Source organism: Apis dorsata, unplaced genomic scaffold (assembly GCF_000469605.1).
Source record: "Apis dorsata unplaced genomic scaffold, Apis dorsata 1.3 scaffold_74, whole genome shotgun sequence".
In the NCBI taxonomy this organism is placed as follows: Eukaryota; Metazoa; Arthropoda; class Insecta; order Hymenoptera; family Apidae; genus Apis; species Apis dorsata.
The window spans coordinates 410,438-415,913 of record NW_006263372.1 but is presented as its reverse complement, the minus strand read 5'-3'; the positions used below and the strand labels follow the sequence as shown (position 1 = coordinate 415,913).

General features: G+C 30.6%; 1 long non-coding RNA gene across 1 annotated transcript; it reads left to right on the top strand.

The window, feature by feature from the left end:
- The first annotated feature begins 4,303 nt into the window (after positions 1-4,303).
- On the top strand, positions 4,304-5,470 carry LOC102673316. The gene is made up of 3 exons (XR_004149579.1): positions 4,304-4,318; positions 4,413-4,766; positions 5,168-5,470. It is a non-coding gene; the product is annotated as an uncharacterized LOC102673316 (long non-coding RNA).
- The last annotated feature ends 6 nt before the right edge of the window (positions 5,471-5,476 follow it).

The window sequence follows — 5,476 nt, the reverse complement described above, 5'->3', positions numbered from 1 at the left end:
GAAAAAAAAAAAAAAAAGAATAAAAAAAATAAGGATATTTCGCAGTAATGGTCCGGTCAAAAATTCTCACGATCACGTTGTCGTTTGCGCGGAAACATCGCGAAAAATATAAAAATAGATGCAGCAACGGCTAACCGTGGAGGTTAGGAAAAAAAAGTATCATCCTTGCGTGTCGGAGGGGCTGAGGTCGCGAGGAGTCGAGGAGTCGAGGAGTCGAAGAGCAATGCGGTCGAGGAACGAGCCCAGGCATACACGATGTGCGCCGCGTATAAGTCAGCACTCAGGATATTTCGTCATTTCCTGCTTCTCACGCGATACAATCTAAATTAACTATGTTCGCTTGGCTAGGCCTCCTCCCTCGCAGAGGCTCGCATCTCTCAAGAAAATTTCTTATTTCCTAGCAAGGAGGGCACACGGGGCGACGTGAAACGACACACAGGGACTTCTCTCGACGAACGGCGTCATGATCGTACGATCATGATCGACGATCTCATTAAAAAAAAAAAATCTTAGTTAAAAAAAATAAATAAATATACAAAAACTTAAATGTCGATTATTTGCAATATTCATATTTTTTTTGATAGATGATTTAAAATATTCATATTCCATTTCTAACCTAAAATAAATACGAAAGAGTTTAATGCTTATAGAACTACTCTTTGTACTTTTAAAAAAGTAGATATAAAGAAATTTAAATGATTAAAGATTGTGATGAATTAAATCCATCGTTATTATCTATCTAGGATGATCGCGATTTACTATGCAGATACTAAAAAACAATATAATCCAATTAGTACTATTTTGAAGTTTCTTTTACCGTTAACCTTACAATGGTTATTTCTCTGGCACTAACAATTGGCACTAAATATACTTAATTCTCACATAAAATTTAAAAAACTCTTGTATCAACAGATTATCTATTGCAAATTAAATATTAGAAATTCACTTATAAAACAAATAACATTCAAGAGATAAAAAAATTATAGGTTAGAAATCGAGTATTATACATACTTTGATAAAATAATACATCGATACATAAAAAATGCTATGAATTTTTCAAACAATGCAATAAAATAAAATTGTTATAAAAAAAATTAACAACAGAATTTGAAGAATCAAACTTACATTAAAATTCTTCGAGATATACTCGAAAAATAAAACAAAAGAACATTCACAATACAGCAGAGACAATAATAACGAAGAATGAGAATGCTGCCGAAAACAATCGAAGAAGTATAATGAAGAAATAAAGGGATCGATGAAAGCTTCGATAAAAAATCTCGATTATAATCGAATATTGCAAGGAGACAATATGACGACGAAAATCGATAATAATAAAAAGAATAAATCGACTGATTGAAATCGTGGCGATGATGAAAGTTCAAAAAGGACGAAGACCTAGGTGGCTTTCACAACCAGACACGTAAATAATTCACCTGGAAAATCCAGCTTTAACGTTCCCGCGGCCGGAAGAGGTTCGCTAAGGTGTTCCATGAGCGTCGGGTAGAAAAAGGAATTTCTTGGAAAGAACCGTCGCTAGGTTAACTTTACTCGACCATTTGTTACATTGGCTATGTGTGACGCTTTAAAAAACATTGCCGTTGCAGATTCTAATTCGTCGCGTTTCACCTAGGGGAGAGGTTAGGTTGCGTTACGGTTTGAAGGTACGTGCGTCGAAGGAAGTAGGGCGTAAAATACCATGAACTTTGAACTGTGCATTTTTGAAGAGAAATGGAGTGAAGAAAACCGCGTGAAAAGATTAAATTATTTGACATTTTATTTGACGATTATTTGACATTTTATTTGACGATTATTTGACGAAGATATCCATTTTATTTCTATTTTAAATTTTAACAATTTGTTTTAATTTTTTTTTTCATCCTAATTTGTAATATAATCAGAGAATATTATTTTTAACATGATAATATATGAATATTTCAATTTTGATCAAAATGATATATCATATTTTTTTATCCATTTACAGAATTTACAAGAAGTAATCAACAGAACGTTTTACTTGTAGGAACATAAAATAAAGTGATGAAAATCAATAAATAAAATTGATTCCCTTAAATGGACCATAAATATTTCATCGAGTCATGATTTTCTTGGCGGCGTCGATTGTGGACAATCTGGCGAAGTCATTTAGCGATACGAAATGTTGCATCATCGGTTAAACTGATTCGAGAGATATGTATCAGTGGCTATGGTTTGTAGTTCGTCATGCTTATAATTTCACTCTTATTTCGTTAACATAATTCTTACATGTGAACAATAAGTAATTTTATTTTTATGTAAAATAAATTTTTGAGAATAAAAAGTTTAAGATATATAAGATATATAAAAAAAAAGAAAAATTATTTCCATTCTAATCTTATTCGCATATTTACTATCTATACATTGGTAAAATTTTTTTTTAATTTTACAATCAAATTATTAAAAATTTCAAATTCAATAATTCAATGAAAAATAAAAAAATCACGCTATTGCTTTAATATAGTTAATTCATAAATCAAAGATAAGATATTCGTAATGTCGATGTTCTATCTATATTCGGAGAAATTTGGTGGATGTCTGACTAATGATGGACCGCATCACTACCTGCGCAAAGTTCAATTTCTAAATAAAAATTGCACGTGATTCAACAATAATTTCTATCTTTGGCTAATATAAAAATCATTGAAAAATTGATTACATTAAATCATTTACTTACTGATTTATCCCATAGATGTATCTATCTTTAAATATTCATTATACGAGAAGAAAGAATTTTCATCGATTCGATCGGTACTTCCTCAAGTATTTAAGATCAGGAAGTAGAGGGTGAACTTCAAAGAACATGCAAGGCAAGCAGAAGAAAGGAGATGATATCGTAGAGCACGGAAATGTTATGGCGTGCAAAGAACACGCGAAGAAGGTGTAAATGACCACGGCGAATACAGGACGCTAAAGAAAAGCAACGATACGGTATTTTGCGTCGCCGCGACGATCCTCTTTTTACGGCTGAATGCGTGCTGATGTAATTCTACTTTCTCTGTGAGAACGAATTTCACAAACCAAACTTCTCTGAGGTCTCGAATGGAGAATGCCAGCCGTATTGCTATCGTTTTTTCTCAGAAACTTGTTCGATATTTGCTTAATTTTTGTTTAATTTTATTATAAATAAGTATTTTCTGCAACATTTTTATCAATTTCATTATTATCTATTAAAATTTATCAATTTAATTCATCATATAATTTTAATATATTTATTTATATATAACATATATATACATATATGAGATTTATTCAATAATTTCCAAATAGATATAAATTTATAGCATTTGAATTGAATGACAAATTTGATAGACTTTTTCTACATATTATAAATAAATAAATATATTCATCATATTCAATGAAAAAGAGAAACGAAAATGTATGTAACTTAACCTTCTATTTAACAATATTTTAATTTTGACGATTATAATTAAGTTTTGAAATTATTTGAAATTAAATATAGAATTTATTATCTGCACGATTTTTAATTATTCTATAATTAAATCAGTCTGAATTAATTGAAGCACAAACACGATTTATTATTATATAACACACACTAAGAAATTAGGGTTAGGATTTAGGATACAAGAGACCTCTATTAGATATTGAAATAGAGGGAAACTGAAGCGCGAACGGTACTACCAATTGTCATTCGACGCGTAGACATATTAGGGAAATGAATCACTAGACTCTGTGTGCCTTATCAACATCGGTTTCGTGCGAAGAATACCGGCTGACTCCTTTTTACAGTTCGTTTGATTATCTTCCGATCGTGAATCTATTATCGTTGGAATACAATGCCAGTGTACTAGACACACCGCGTTAACGGATAATGTTGGAATACGTTTTCTTGGATGATGTTCATAGAAAAATTTGCGCGAGCCAATCATTTCAACGAAGGGAGCCTACATCGCGTCGGTTTTTCAGATTATGGCGTTCCTTGACATTTTATCACGTAACTAAAGTTGATTGGAAGAATCGATTACATATCTACTTGTGAAAATATAAGTATAATGTCATTAATGACGCTATAATTATTCTTAGTTAGAATTAAATATTAATTAAGTATATTAATCAGCTATGTTGTTAAATTTCAAAAAATTTGTTAAATTTTGAAACTATATGTTAAATTTTGAAATTAGAGACATAATGTTTGTTTTAATTTATAATTACGTTCAATTTTGTTTTAAATTGATATATGTGTGTAAGTAGTGTGTGAACAGTACTGCCCTCCAGAGTTTAATTCTATTAACTAACATTTGGAACTGTCGAAGAAAATGAGGTTATATAATTTCTTTTTTCTTATTCTTATTATTTATTTTATTCTTATTATTTAGAAGAAATTTAATAATTCTGATTATTAAATCTATTTTTAGTTCATTGGATAAAAGATTTATTTTTTCAACGAATCGATACAAAAAAAGGAAAGATTAATTAGAATTTACTTTTACAAGATTCTTTGATTTAATTTCAATATCAAGTGCATTCAAATAGAGTGGAGATCTATTGGAACATCTGAAGTTGTTTCCAAGATCGTTGTTCCATGCTTTGGAATCGCGGAATAATCCGCTACTGTTCGAGTCCCGTTGTTACCAGACTATCGGAACCTCACTCTCCATTGTCTTGGATAAGGCTTCTAAAAAAATTCGCATTGACGTCTTCATCGAAACTACCTTGAACTTCACTAACTTAAATCTTTCAACGTTACGTACCGTCACATTAATAGAACGGTAAGTTTTTAGAATTATATATTATAAAAGTATAAAAATATAAGATTTTACACTTGTTAAATTATTTATTAAAATTATATGAAACTACAAAAATTTTATAAGTAATAGAGGAAGTAGGAAGCGATCTTTGGTATTAAGTTAATTACTTGTTTAACGAAGAAACTTTCTACTTTTTAATTTGAACGGCATTCACCAACATAAATGAAATATAATAATAATATAGTTTCTCATATAAAATTTTGTTATAAAATACGATTGAAAATTTCTCAAACTCTAATAAACTTAATTAGAAATTGAGAAAATTTTTAACTTTAATAATCTTGCTAAGTTTTGTTAAGAATTATCTTAATCTTTAAATCTATAATAATAATAATAATAATAATAATAATCTGTTTCACCAGTACAACCAATTATTTCAAACACGGACATATTATACAATTGGCAAGAGAAAAGGTACATTACTCCAAATTGCATCTTAAAACTGCACATACATATATACACAAAGTCAACTACCAGCAGAAGAACAAACGAGCAGTTAGACATTTTGTCGTGTGGCAGAGGCAGCGATTAGAAAATGTCGTCTCGCGTCGGGAAGACGAGCGAGCGTGGCAAACAGTGGCCATCCGTTCCGCGGGAGTCAGAAAGGTACATAGTTGCGGACGCTGCAATCGGCTGTGCTGGTGGCGTTTCTAACAAATTAACGGCCGATA